The sequence below is a fragment of the Tympanuchus pallidicinctus genome, unplaced genomic scaffold, assembly GCF_026119805.1.
Source record: "Tympanuchus pallidicinctus isolate F22 unplaced genomic scaffold, pur_lepc_1.0 scaffold2, whole genome shotgun sequence".
NCBI classification, from domain to species: Eukaryota; Metazoa; Chordata; class Aves; order Galliformes; family Phasianidae; genus Tympanuchus; species Tympanuchus pallidicinctus.
The window spans coordinates 4,233,890-4,249,797 of NW_026294721.1; the positions used below are offsets into that span (position 1 = coordinate 4,233,890).

Here is a 15,908-nt window from a genome sequence, read left to right on the forward strand (position 1 = left end):
GTATGGAACAACTGACAGCCTTTTCAGATGAGGCTTTTATCACAGAATTTTAAAATGCCACAGGAAGGAGTAAAAATTAGGTATATAAATTCAGAACGTACTTCACATATTTTCACTTTTCTACTTTGCCTTTAATTAGCTAATTAAAGCTATAATATTCAACTCCAGCTACAGTGGCAGCCTGTCACCCTAAAAATAATAAAAAATAAAAAATCCCAAACTCTGAAGGCAATTAAAAAAAAAGTTTTAAAAGAGTCAAAGATGTCAAAGAAATTAATTACGTGTTGACAGAATTTCAACTAGTGAAGATCTTCTTTACTACTGTAATTTGAGTGGACCAGACTTCTGTCATGAGTATGACGACATCGGTGCTGGAGTCACACTGTTATATGAACACACAAAGGGGCAACTGCCATTTTAATTCTAAACAGATAGGGAAAAGTATGGAAATGAAATAATACGTGAAACACTTTATTCACTGGCAAATCCAAGAGAAGAATTCAAATCTCATGAGCTCAGATTGCCCAGATATTTTGTCTTTGCCCAGTGCTGAATCTAGTCCATTTTCCCTTAGAAGTTCAGCTCACAAAAACAACTGTCACATCCATTTTCAGGTGTTCTTTTACTTTAATCCAAATGCCTTCATCACATGCCCTACACCCAATTCTGCTCTTTTCTAGTTTTCTAAAACACTCCCATAATCTTTATATCCAACAAGACTCTCTTGAGGGGATGATATTCACTCAAGAAATGTGAGTTGCTTCTCTTAACAATTATCCTAATACAGTTTGTCAGTGCAGCAGTTTTATGGGCAGCAACATTTGAAAGCTATTAGCAAGATCTATCCTTGGCTTCACCCTTCACTTACTGTTTACTACATGAAAAGATGCATTACAGTGAGTCTTTTCATAGTGCAAAGTCTCAGGAACAACTGAAGTATGGGCATTAATATAATCCAGTTCTCAGCAATTTTTCTTTATTTTTCATTCTTTTTCCCTCTTCTTCCCTTTATTGCTGCTATTTGACCACTAACAAAAGCATCATCCCACCGTACCCCACTTGTCAGATGAAAATAGACATATGGAATTGAAATCCTGCTTTAAAAATCTTTTCAGAAAAGGCGAGGGGGATGGAGGAGCTTTACCTACTTCATTCAATTGACTTATATAGCTATGTAAATCAAGCACAGTGATGTAAAATGCTGACTGGAAAACAGGTAAAACTGTCTCAGCCATTAAACTATAACCTCAGAGTAGATCTTAAAACACACTGAGAAGAAGACTGGGAACTTTCTTCCTGCATTTCTCATGGGCACAACATTTACATACATTCTCTCCTTCCCGTTCATACCTTGGAAATAAAATGAGGACAGAGGGAAGGGAGCGGAGAAAGGAGTGGGGAGAAGAAACTTGCAACCACCTCTGTGATGCAGCAGCAGAAAGCTGTGCTGTATTGCAGGCTGAGCCAGTTCTGCTGAGCTGCTCTTTCTTCCTGAGCCCCGGAGAAAGTTAAATATATTCAGCCATTCAAATTCCTTCTGTGTTGGGAACAGATTCAACAGATAACTTGAATCCACACAAGTGCTAATTTAGATCAATTATTTTTTATAGGTCACTCACAGAGCATTGCAAAAAATATTTGCATATTAGCAAAAACAATAATTGTTCTTTTTTTTTTCAGATGATGGAGAGCTGAATATCAAAACGAAAGAGCTGGATTGTTAGATCTTAAAATTTCTCAGATAACTGTTTTGATAGCATTAGGGTGATGCATAGCAGTGCTGAATTTACTGTCTCGGAGATTATAATGTCCTGACAGATGTGTTTTGCAGTACATATGCTAGGGACATAAAAGGTGAACATCAAAGATTTTACTACTAAAAAAAGTAAGTCTCTGAGGTGAGGTGTTGTAAGAAGGTAGAATGAAATGGAAAAGAGGAAAGGAAATATCGTATCTTTATCAGAGCTTTAAATGTTTTCCCCCATATATATATGTGTGTGTGTGTGTGTGTGTGTGTGTGTGTGTAAAAATGACTGGCAATTTTAGTGTTAAAAATATAGTTTTAAAACGTTGCAGATACTCCTACTTAAATACAACATAAACCCTTTAAACTCAAGTTATTAAGTTTCTAAAAAGAATTTCAGACAATTATAGAAAAGGTTAATTTTGTAGCTGTTCTCTCAGTAGCTTTCTTTTATTACTAGAATTGTGGTAGATTGTAAACTATTAAAATAATCATGTCAAGTCCCAGGCTGAACATGGAGTTTTAGAGCTGGTACTCTGCAACTCTGCTGAGGCCCTGACACTGACATACAGAATCAATCTTCCAAAAATTGCTTATATATCTTACTTTTCGAATGCCAAGAGCTGAGGGTGTCACCTTTAATAGCCACAGATCAGCATGGCATGACCAAAGCTAGATAAAGAAACCTAGACTTAGCTTTCTGGAGATATAGCCTAACACTGAATTAGAAAAAGATAAAGCATAGTTAAATCTCTGAAAACCTCTGATTTTGTTGCAAAAATGACACAGGAACACTTTGTTGTACTAAACCAAAGATGGGGAAGGACACTGCATCAAGAGCTGACATTTGGTGAGACTGGTGTAAACCCCTTTTCATTGTTCTTGTTTATATGCTTTAACCTGAATTTATTTCACAACTTGAAATGCATAACTGATGATTTCAGTGAGTTACTTCAAGAGTTTTGCAGCTATGGTCACCTAGCAATGCCTTCAAGAGGACATTCTTGAATACTGCCCAGGAGCAATCGCTTTCTCAAAGCCCTAAGAAGTGCAGCTAAGGTGATTTGCTTTCAGTGCTGGATTTGGTGACAGTTGCTTATACACAAGGAAAATCAAGATTGAAGTGACAGTGTCGTTTCAAAGCACAACTGCTTCCACAGGAGGCTGGAGATCAAATGCCATCAGCTTGTCTTGTGAATTTATCAAGTGGAGAGGGATTTGTGTTATGTCTTTATAATTCTTCACTTCTGTTCCTCTAAAATTGAAATAAAAATGTACTAAGGGGAGGCTTTATCACCTTGTACTTGCCACTCTCCTTTTATCATGGTCCCAGGATACCACTTGAATCAAAGGATATGAAGGTAAATCAGAGAAGAATTTCCATGCAGTTTGTCCTCAATTCTTTACAAGAGCTAACTTTAGAGATCTCTGCTGGAATCCATCCTCCACTACAGGAATCAGTGGGTTGAGGTACAGAAAGAAGAGAAAATAAATAAATCAGTATGGACAGAACCACAACAAAGCTCATGTCTGGTTGGGACTTAAGGCTGTTGGGAGTAGAGTGACATTAAAAAAACACTTTAATCCAACCCGAGCAAGCCTTGAATCTTTGAACAGAGAATGTGCATTTTAATTCCACTGTTTCTTGAGCTATAGCAAAAGAGTTTTGAAGGACATTTTTTAATCAAAAGAGGACCTCTACTACCATCCTTTTTTCATGCTCCACTGCAGCGCTGCAGAAATTCTAGTAAATATCTGTAAACTTAGCTTGTGCTCTGTACAAATTTCTGTCACGTAGGCTGCAGGATGGTTCTCCATCTGAATCCTTGGGTACCTGTTCATTGTCCAAGTCAGTATAAATCATCTCCAGAATGGCTAATTTCCTCAGTTTCTGAATAGCTCCTTCTATGGTGGTCCAGTTTCTTTGGAAAGTAACAATATCTTCCTTTTAGGAATAACTTTCCTTTACACTCAATAGCAGTCACTTCCAGAGTCTGAGGACTTGTAATCATTTTCCAATCACTTTGCCAATGGCTTTTTCCTTAGAAAGGGATCACAACTTCTTGGCTTGCTTGCCCTCCATTTCCTTACTGTTGGCTCCACTCTCAGCACTGGTGTAATCAGTTGATGACGTGTTTGTCTGGGTGATGACTGAAATGTTTTTGCCTATCCCACAGCTCACTCAAGGATAGGAATTGGGTGGTTTCTTAATCTTTTATGACTTCTGTTTCATCTGCTTCCTATTCTTCAGCCCTGCTGCCAAACAGCAGCTCTGTCTTCCTACAGTAGCCATATACTTCTTGTTAACACTCTGAGCAATTCCCTGCAGTCTCCAAAGGCTACAATCTGCTGAACACTGAATGAATCAGACTGAGTCTTATCTTGTTTGCATGGGAGAGAATCTCTGCATCAGTGAAAAAATTCACTTATTTTCATTACAATTCATTGAGTTTTGACTGGAGAGAGAAACAAAATTTTGTCAGCCTTCTCAGATAATATCTGTTTATTAGAATAACCTGCTTACTTCAATCAAATGCAAGTAACAGATGCTGGATTAAAAAGTAAAAGAAAGGAAAAAAAGGAAAACAGTTCCAGTCAGATGAAAAGAAGGCAAAATCTCAAATTTTGAAGGAAAGAACAACTTCTCAGTGGTAGATACATTACCTCTCATCCTATCACTATTCTGAGTTAACAGTTGGACTACACAAAAGATGCTAGACATCTTTTCCAGCCTTAAATGATTCCACAGTTCTGTGATACTCTAACTGTAAATAGAATGATCTTTACAGTGCTATCAGATCAGAATTCTGACGTATAGATTGTACATAAAGATTATGGTTCAGTAACACAAGGAGAAATATCCAGAAATGGCTTTGAACAACCAAGCAGGTATTCCAGCAATGTGTTCTCAAAGACTTACGCTTATTTCTACTAAGCATAAATAGAGCAAAATCAGCAAGCAATAAATGAATTAATGAGATAATCCATGAAAGAAGTGGAGAAAGTATTACAAAAATATGTTTACCTGTTAGGCATTCCTGTAAGCTCAGGGCAAAGAAGACCCATGACCTACATATCACAGAATAACAAAACAGCTGAGCTGGGAAAGTGAATTTACATCTCTCGATTCTACAAAGTTGCTCAGGAAAACGACAAGAAGGGATGGAGGGAGGAAAGAAGGAAGGAAAAAAAGAAGGAAGAAAGAGAAAAATCTGGGAAAATCTGTCTATTTTTTCACATATTTTCATTCCTTCCTATGAACCTGTGACATGAGAATTGAGATTTTCTGCATATATAACTATACACCTCTACCTGTATGTCATCTACAAGAAGAGTAACAAATTCCTGACTTCTTGAAATAGTATGACTAATAACTGCAGAAAACAAATCTGAATTACAACAGGCTATAAATAAATGAGAGGACTGGATGAATCCAAGCAAACCACAATGAGGTCAATATAGAAAAAATTGGAATATTTTAAAAGAGAATACACAGAAAATACAAAGAAAATTTTGAATCATTAAGGAAGGATCGGATATAAAATTATAAAGAGTTCATAGCATTTTAACTAAAATAAAAATGACTAACTAGGATAGATGACTAAGGCTAAGACTAAAGACTTCCTTGGAATCCTTAAACGTCTTCAGCCTATGTTCCATTTATTTTGAGAGTGGATGGAAAGTTTTAGTGAGCTGAAAAGTTGTACTGGGAAAGAGCTAGTGTTCATTACTTAATCTTGAAGAAACATCTAAGGATCCCTCAGTGCTCTGCTACAGTAAGAATTTATCGTTGCCAGGATGCATAAAATGCACAGCAATGTGCCATCCCAAAACACAAAAGAGGTATTATTCACCAGTCTGAATGTACCTGGAGACTGTGATGGTATCTTTTGTGTTAGAATTCACTTGCAATCAATTTATGTCTGTACAATAAGGTATTGTTGTCCTCTGAGAGGCAGTAATTTTCTTTCTGCTCTCTTAAACCCTCAGAAGAAGTGAGGTAATATAATATAGTTAACTCTGTAATGAAAGATAGCTGTACTAAATCATGGGACTTGACTTTTGTGTCCATAGAAAAAGTCCATAGTGATACAGTGGCTCAGATAACCCAGAAGTACAACAGCTTGTCTTTAAGAACATAAGAAATGTATTTCTGGATCAGACAAATCGTCCATTTGGCCCAGGACAATGTAATGTGATCAGACATTTAAGAGTATAGTCTAGTTACTTCCTTCTCAAAGTGACTAGGGATGCTATAATTTACATCCACATTTGCTCTTTCAGGCTCTCTTTATGGACCTGCTTGTAAAATTATCTAATCTTTTCATGAATCTGAAAAGGTTGTCTTCAAAACTTTCTGTGGCAAAAATTTTCACAAGTTCACTACCTGCTGAGTGGAGAAGTTTTTCTTGAAATCAATATTACCACTGGTTTCACAGAGAGGAACTCTGTCTTCACATTGTAGGATTTGCTGAATACCAGCAATTTGACTACTACAAAAAGTCAGTGTCACCTGCAAACCAGCAGAGTTCTCTGTGCAATTCCTTCCCTCTGTCACTTATGTTGGGTAGAATGGTGCCAGCTGCATTCGCCATGCAATCTCAGTACTGATGTGTCCCCATTCTGAAAAGCTTTCTATTCTTTTACCTATTTCCAGCCTATAAAAGCATTTTCCTTCCAGTTTAGTAACAAGCAAATTCAATTAAAATGTTTTGATGTGATGTCCAATTTGCATAACTTGACCAACAGTACTTTTGGAAACATATAGAAATTGGAATCTAGAATTAAGTAACTAGAGTACTGCAATCTTCTATATTCAGAAATATTTTAATATTCTGATCATCTCCTGAAGAGATGAAGAGAGAAGAAAATGAAGGCCAGTTTACCAACCTGTCTTGGTAAGTGCATCTATTGACTTCACTTGCTTCCAAAGATGAGGAATAATATATGAATGATTATTCATTTTTAAACAGTTGGCGATTATACAGTGAGTAATTTACTGTACCACAGAAGCTTTCTTACTCATGGAATAAATGCCTATTCACTTCTTATATTACATTAATCCCTAATGAATTAAGCAGGAGTTGGGAGTTTTATTCTCTACTGTCCCAAAAAATACAAGGAAGGCACCAGTCACTGTGGATAGTACATCAGCATGTCCTGTCCTCAGAGGCTGTAAGATGACACTGACAGTATGCCAGCATCATTTAAAAATCCAAACATGCATTAAGGAAAGCTTGGAACCAAGATGAGACACAAGCATGTACAAAATGAACTAAAATTTCATTCTGCTCTGAGCTTCATTTTCTGTTCCTAATTCTGTAACAGCATCTGATTTTCAAAAGTGTTATGCACTATAAGTCATAGTTTGAGGCAAAGTAAGAGTTCTGTTCTAATTCCCAAAACAACTAATATCTTGAAAAATCTGTTTCTTGAATTGGGTATTCTAAATTAACATGCAGCATAATTTTTACTTCTCTGTCTCTTAGTGCATAATCTCTATATTGGGAAAAAGTTCATTATTCGCTTCTCGGAGAAGTCATGAAGATGCCTTTTTTCACAATTTAGAAACATGGATGGGAGATGGATAAAAAGAAAAGAAAAGGCTAGTGAGTAATTAGTAGTTCTGCCTTTAAATCCAGGTAGGCAAATAATGAGGAACAGAAACACACATGAGTAATGAAGACAAATGATAAATCTGAAATAGTCCTTTTCTATTTCGTACCTATAAAAAGACAGGAATTCTTAGGGAAAAAGAAAAACAACTAACCAAAAACCAGAAACCCAAACAAAATCAGAGTGTGATTATATTAAAAGGCTGCTTCAAAACATAGTTTCTAACTTTAAATGATTGATATAGCAATAGAGTGTGTGAAAAATTTGCTGACTGAACCATTTGCTTTTTGAAACAGTGACTGTATCAAAAGGGAGATGCTCTCTAAAAAGTGTTAATTTTCCTGACATTTTGAGGTTGAAAAGGGGAGGGAAAAATATTTAATCCCATGTTCACTTTTTAAAAGCTAATTTTTTCACTGATTATTTTTATCACTTACGATAATATGCAATATGAAGTATGAATGACCAATCGAACAATAAATATGATTTCATTAACATTTGAAAATGATAGAGAACAGAATAATTACATTTCAAAATCAGGAGATCGTTCACAAAAGAAAATATATATCCTTTACAATATTCCTGAACTCCTATACAAGTATATTTATGTGTATAAACGTGGTAGGAAAAGGAGAAAAAGATTTTAAAGCACAACAAGGTCTTGGTTGGGATTTTTTAATTTATTTTAGAAATTCCATTATGTACTGTGGGAAGGTTGAATCATTTAGAGATGTCAACCAGGGAAATCTATTTCAATTTCTTATAACCTCAGTATAACCTGACGCTGAGGTTAAAGAGACATGTGGTTTCTGTTTTGGAGACGGTAGCAAAGCAGACACAGAATTCATGAGTGAATCTCTGCCTTATTTCATGTAGTCTGGCCATGCCCTGGTTGATCTCTTTTACACATAGGTGAACTTATTTCTAATCAGAGCTTTCCTCTTTTTCAGTATTCCTCAGTTAAGCCCTTTGGTTCAGGCAGCTGATACTTCCTAGTTCTCATCACATATATTTCTTATATAAACACCATATTCTTTTTTTATGTAAAATAGAAGAGTATGGAGTATACATCACCCTGAATACAGGGGCTTCCATAGGCTGATTCAGTTCATTTATGTTCAACATTATGTCATAACAACTACTGTTCTCTGCAGTATATGTGAATTGCAGTAACAGGCTACTTTACTGTTATGCTGCCTGTTATTTGTTGTTATTTGATGCTGAACTTATTTCATAGAAAATTACCTAAGATTCAGTCATATTTATCACCTACAAGACACAGTCCTGACATTTATTCCAAAATGTGTGAGCACAATGTGTAGCATGACCTTTCCACAAAACTACAATCCCAAAGCCAATGTAAAGCTTATCTATTTCCTGACTTTCTGTTTATAAAGTGGTCAAAACAATGGTGCAAAACAAGGATAAACTTCGTACAATCTGTAAGGACTTATTCTATCACTGGCACAGAGCCACAAATATATAAATCCACCTTGCAGTTCATAAACTTTTCTTTTTCATTCCCTCTCTGCACCAAAATCCATTTTGTATCCACTACCAGAATTCATTATCACATTCTTTCTAGGAAGGTTCATCTGTCAGTAATGCATCTATGAGATCAACTTTGGCAAATGTTTTTGCAAAGATTTAATATTAATGACCATACTAATCAAAGCTCCAAATTCACTTATGTGTACCTGTCTCAAAAGGAAACATCTCATCATCTGTAAGTTCTTCTTGATCACCATTAACTCTAAATGAAACTTACACAACTAGTTTAGAGGTCTGACTACTCAAAACAACATGCTAACTCTGAATGGACAAAAAACTATGGGATATTAGGCTCAACCTTCTCAAGATGTTTAAAGACATCTATTTTAGACAGGTTTGTGACATACTTGCTGAGGAGGAATTCAGTCCTTTATAAAACCAGTTCTGCACTCTAATACACAAAACTACATGTACACTCATTAGCTGTCAGTCCTCCCTTCCAATTCATCTGAGCGGATACAATAGCTAAAGAATCATTGCAGTATTTCACATATGTATGTGTGTTATATTTAATTGCTTTGTTTCATTCAGTGTTACCAAATAATATCACTCTGTGTGTTGCCTTGCACAGACAAATTATTTCTCATGAATTTTTGCAAAATACATATCCAAATACACCTTGCTAAGAATGAAGGTAAGAAGCAATGGTCAACTACTTGATTATATGCCTTGACATCATTTAGAAATCAGAGATGCTGACTGTTCTATAATGCACACAAGTCCTGTTTGTATATCTCTTTTCTTTAATGTTAGCATTTCAGCTCATTCATCTGTCTCATCTCTATTCCCCATATATAACCAATTTTAATGACAACACATGATGACACATCTGTTGTGGCCTCCCTCTCTGCTCCCCCACTGACCTCATTTCTGCCACTGAAAAACTAATTTACTTGTATAGCAGCTGCTGAACCAACTAGAGTTCAGATTTTAAGCACAATCAAGTGCTGGTTTATCCATACATTTGAGGCAGTAATTTCAAGCAATGGCTTCACAAATAGCTGCCTCATCTCTACAGGGAAGACAGCTGGAAATGGAAACCATCAGTACTATAGAAAGAAAGGTGAGCTATTCACAGTTATGATACAGAGCCCTTTGAATTTCAGCCCTTTGACAAAGACCCTGACCATTGACCTTTCTTCCTGGGAGTCTGGCCCCAGCTGGGTATGATAGGAACCAGCAGAAACCCTGACTGCTGATTTTTAACAGTTGCAATGTTCTTGATTTATTTCATTTAAGAAACAGTGTTTATTTTTAAAGACATTCTCTCCAAATCAGCAAACATAATGAAAAGTAGGTCTTTTTTATTTCTCTTTGATTGTTGTTTTGTACTGAATCTAGAAGACATTTCATGATAAGGACAAAAAGTAAAAAAAAAAAGAGGAAACATAAAATGGAATAGAGGTAAATTGAAGATGCTATGGTTTTAATAGTCAAGAATAAACAGTTCACAAAAGAAAGAAAATTAACGCATAAGCAGATGAAGGTAGCATGTGGAAATATCATTCTCTTGTGACCACATGTATGAGTGCTACTGCATATGTTTTTCTGGCTTCTGAAAGCTAATCCAGAAACCAACTGTGCTTTCTGCACAGGTCTTGAACCTAGGTTCCTTTTGTCAGTGCTCATGCTCCCTCCCACATAACACCTCAGGTTTCTGAATGAATCAATTTACTGAGTTATAAATATGTGAGTGGTCTTCTGGGTATGATGGCTCCCAGGCGAAAACACAAAGCCAAGACAGTACAGAGAGAAGGAAATGAAGGAATGGTGTGAAAAATAACATAAGGTTGAATCTTGCTGGGAGCAGATTTGAGTAAGAGTACTTTTGGTGATCAAGTTTATATTTTCTTCTCTGATACTCACTCTTGAAAGACCACTCTGACTTATATGATGCTTTTTAAAACCATGGTTAACTTTTTGAATTAACACTTTTCAGCTAAACAGTAAGAGCTGGAGAAAGAAACTCATATTTTGGAAACTGTGAAGCTGTTGTATATGTAGGGAGAAAGGAAAACAACACAGTTCTGTCCCCATCAGGAAACAGATACAGGCAGACACGTACTGCAGTGCATGGGAACTTGCAATCTCATAGCAGTCTCCCTCAGCAATATTTCTATTTCTCCTCTCTCCTTTGTCTGCAGTGACCACAGGGCTACTTGTTCTCACGATGCTCATTTCTCCTCTGCCTCTTGAAGCACAATTCTGATGGCTGATACACATCTCACCCACTATCTCTAAGCTGGGACTGCCTTTTGTAACCTAACTGTCATGGTGCCTTCTTCTCCTTGCTAACATTTACTGGCCCAGTTATAAAGGTCAGTGAGCAAATAGAGGTTTTCCTTATATCAAGCAGGGGAGGTCATGCATTAAGATCCATATTGAGGTGCAACGTCTGCTGTCTGGCAGTTCAACCACGGGCACATTAAAACACTAAAGTCTTCCTTTGCTGACATGACTTTAAATGGAGATACATTCTCATCTTGAAAGACTCAAGGTTCTTAAATTCAGTGTCAAAGATCCTATTAATTTGAAGGGACTGGTTTTCTGCCTTGGCACTAGAAATGTATGACTTTAAGGATGGGCAGAAATATAGGCCAGGATAGAAACAGGGAGGGGAAGGGTCACAGATGTCAGTCATTCACCTTGGTTGTTTAAATGTCAGAGAAACGTGCTATATTCCTTAAGGTGCAACCTCCCTCAAGGTGAAATTAGCACATATATATATTCATTAGTTCTGTTGAGTATAAGAATCTTCTTCACATTTTATCTTTTTCTTTAATATTAAAAATAAAAATAAAATAAAATGACAGCAGTATTAGATTCACAAGGCATAAGTTTGTTGGCTGTGCTTTGAACCCTTGTTTAGGATTGCTGGATTTTAAACTGAGCATCATGAAATAAAAAAACAGAGCCATTTTGAAACAGAATATTCAAAAATTGTTTGTATGTTTAAATATAAAGATGAATTTTATCATTGAATTCAATGCGACTACTTGAATCAGTAAATTCAGAAGGCGTGATTTCATCAGATTAGATTCTCAGACTGAACATTGTGAAGCAAGGATTTCTCTTCACCATACTTGTCTACAAAGAAACAGTTTTTGATCATTCTATAAATAAAATGTATCATAAAAATGAACCTACTTCTTAAAGAACTCATAAATAACTTATTATTCAACAGGAAAATGAGGAAGTGGGGAATTTAAAGCACTTGAGATAAGATCAATTTGCTTCCAGTAAAATGATATATCACAGTGCCCCTTAGAAAGATCTAATAAATTCTTGTAATGTGATCATCTCCACAGAGGAGGTTCAGGTTTTTCAGCTTGATCACAATAGCTATTCCATAAAGAGCAGGTAATGAAACAAACACATGACCTCTAACTCCAGTCTTGTGATTGTTCATGTAAACACGCACTGCATATTTGGTAAGAATGCTGAGGCAGGGGAGAATGAGATGTCAAAAAGATGGAATGAGTGAAATGATCCTCATGCTAGGAAGACAAGTCTCTTAATTGCAGTAAAGAACTCCTCTCTTTTCTTATAATACTTGCAAATTATGGTCTGCAATTAAAGATGCACAGTAACTGATCAGTCTGAACGTAAGAGCAATCAGAGGGGTTTGCTTTGTTTTTGTGTTAGTTAGGTGCAAGCCACTTGGTAAAAAGAAAAATTAGAGAGAATCCTAAAATCTGACGTAGGTGTATGTATGAGGCAGAAAATATATTAATTCTACTTCAGAACACTTCATGTTGATGGACTTCCATTTATTGCTGATCTCTTTGGACATGGTTTAGTGGGAGCTATTGGGAATAGGTGAACGCTTGGACTGGATGATCTTTTAGGTCTTTTCCAACCTTGGTGATTCTATGATTCTATGATTCCAGTCTTACAGCTTTGCTTTGCCCAGAGAAGAAATTTCCATCTTTAATGAGCGTCTCAAAAATCAGTCCGAATCAATATTATGTTTTGTAGCAGAGCAAAATGTGCTAAATAACATAGTTTTGTGACTTGATGAGTAGATAATCTACTTATACAGACAGCAATGTCTAAACCTTCTGGATTTTCACCTTAAGGAGTAACAGGCTACCACTCCAGATCACAGGAAAAATAAACCATAAGAATCAGCATGGGATACCTACACCATACTTCAAGATATATGCACTATATTTTATGATCCTCTATAGAGAAGATATATATCCTTTTCTGTGATGATCTATTTTTCCACCTTTGATAAAATATGTATGTTGGTGAACATTTACTATACAGCCATATGTTTAAAACAATTATTATTTAAAAATTACGCTTAGTTTCACATTATGTCATGTTAGTATCTCTTAATTGCTGGTAAGCATTTTGATACAGTTTGTGAGAAAATGTGCTCTATAAATACAATATTTAAGAATAATCACCATTGAATATTTCTTAACTAGCTAAATTAATTATTTAGCATTTAAATTACCAAAAAGTCTATTTTATTTTTTTTTGCCTTCAATATTTTTTTCCTCTGAATAATTTCCCAGAACACAGACTGAAGAATGAAACACATTGTCTCGTGCATCATTCATCAGCAAAATTGCCAGTAGAACTCTAATTTCGTATTCTTTATTACTGATGATGATACAAAACGCAGAACAAAACAGCTTGATTTTCAGAGTAGAGTAAGTTTGAAGCAGTACCAGTTACAGCAAGTTGGCTAAATTTGAAACAGCCATATATGGAAGAGAATAAATGTAGGACACCACAGCATCACTCTTACTAAAATCCTATTCTTGTACTTGAATTGCAATAATGTTTCAAATTAAAAGAACTGAGAATTACCGTTTTGTTTTTTTTTTTCTTCGCAAGTGACAGGAGAAAGAATACGTTTGCTTATTGTATTCCTTTGTGCAGATTTCAGAAGCAGCTCATATGAAGTAAGAATTTTCCATGTCAAAAGGTATTGGTAGGCCTGAAAATGTTCAATCAAAATCACGTACTTTCCAAAAAGGATCTGTATATTAGTCCCTTGGAAAAAAGGAAGGTTAATTCCAGACCACTTTCCAGTACTACTCCAGGTGTAATTTCTACATCTACAGTTCTCCCCTAAAAGATTTGTCTGTTTATAAGATTTGTCTCCAAAGTGTCCCAGACACCAAATTACAGAAGAAAAATTATTTTCCATGGAAAAAGTTGTCTAGTGTTTTAAATCTACCATGAAGCAAGTCAGAAAAATAGTTTCTAGAATCTTTCATGTTTTTCTTTGGAGAACAAATAAAATATTCTAAAATATTCTAAATATTCTAGAATTCTAAAAAGCAAAGATTATTTCCATCTGCCTGTTTTCCCCATTCACACACACTCACCTATATACACGCACATGCATGCACATGTACACGGATAAAAACAGAATAAGAAATGGTGCCATGTTCTTAAAATCTCACCATATTTTAAACGTGTGGGTTTAGTGGTTTTCCTCTTCCTATCATTTATTCTTAACCCAAGCCCTTCCAACTTTCTGTAAATATTTGCTTTCTATGCAGCTTGAGTGAATGTTGGAGTATTTCATTTTCTCTGCTGATTCTTTTGAGTCTGGTATACACTGCTTCAGATATGTGAATTATAAAATATCTCATCAAAGTTATTCAGTAATACAACATAGGTGCTATGCCACAACCTAAAGATAGACAGAAATTGATTGTGCATGATTACACACAGTGTTCTGACACAAACCTTTCAAATGCTGCACCAAGAAGGACGAGCTGGGAAGAGGAGGATAATTACATTCTTTCTTTAGTAAGAGTACATTTCTGCAATGACAGAGCAATTGCAGTCCTACTGCACTATGTAAAAGCTTCCTCAGAAAGCAGGAAAAAAGGGCCTGGAAATTGAAGCCATTCAGTAAATCACTGGATCTCTATTTTTGCTGAAGATTTACGAACATAAGCAAATATAAGATATAGGAAGATTTAGGTAATACAAGCATGCTCAAATTAATTTCATCTCCAATATTTGGAAATATTACTCAGGTCCAAGTGAATTTTCCTTTATTTCTTTAATCAAGAAGTTGTATAGTATTAAGCCTTACATTTGTACACAAACTCACAAACCTTGTTGATTCTTCTACTCAAGTCTTTCATTTCCAATATATGATTATTGTATGCTAGCAATAACTAAGAGGTTTCTTCCTTAAAGTTTACATGGGAACAGAAACAAACCCAAAGAGTCTGAAATTTATATGCATAAATCCTTTAGATTCAGTTGAAGTTAAGTATCTATACACTTCTGTGGATCTGGACACTAAGGATTTTCTATATCCCACAAAAATTTAGTTAGCTAAACATTAGAGATAAAATCTAAGTTACTCATCCAGAGCTTTCTCACACAGCTTGGGGATGAAGAGATGAGGTTCCCAACAGGAACAGCTTTTTCTCCCTCTCAGTTGCTGAGAGATACATTTCTAATTTTCTGATTTTAGCAACAATTACTTAGTTTGAAATAAATGTTAAAAAAAAAAAAAAAAAAAAGAAAACTGTAAAACAACAGCAACAACAACAACAGCAACAACAAAGATTTTGGCCTAGAATTGCTCTGGTCAAGATTTAACAACATGTTCCAGTCTTATGAATAAAAGAAAGGAGATTCTCAAAGGGAGAGTATTCAATACATTTCATCATTTTGTGTCTGGTACTCACAGATGTCACAGCTGAAACTGGAGAATCTAATTGTGACTTCAGATTGCAACTCTAACGAGATAATAACCCAGGCCTGGGCCTAATTCTTAAGTCATCTGCTTGGATATAAGAACAGGAATGAGCAATGGAGTTATCTGAATTCTGTGATATGAAAATTAAACTCTGAATCTTCATTGAATGATTCTAAAAAGATCTATGTTGAAAATCAACCTGGTAGACAAAACAGGCTTGAAACAAGGTCCTGGAACTAAACAAATGTGGCTTCTGTGTACTTATTAGTATAATTTTATGTTCCATTTCTAATATGGATTTTATAATAA

General features: G+C 35.6%; 1 long non-coding RNA gene across 1 annotated transcript in view; it reads right to left on the bottom strand.

Moving 5' to 3' along the window:
- LOC128080139 (uncharacterized) overlaps positions 1–15,908 on the bottom strand; it is a 33,188-nt gene that overhangs the window by 14,503 nt on the left and 2,777 nt on the right. Inside the window, exon 2 of the long non-coding RNA XR_008206505.1 lies at positions 15,589–15,683. This is a non-coding gene — a long non-coding RNA (uncharacterized LOC128080139). The remainder of the gene's footprint in view (positions 1–15,588; positions 15,684–15,908) is intronic.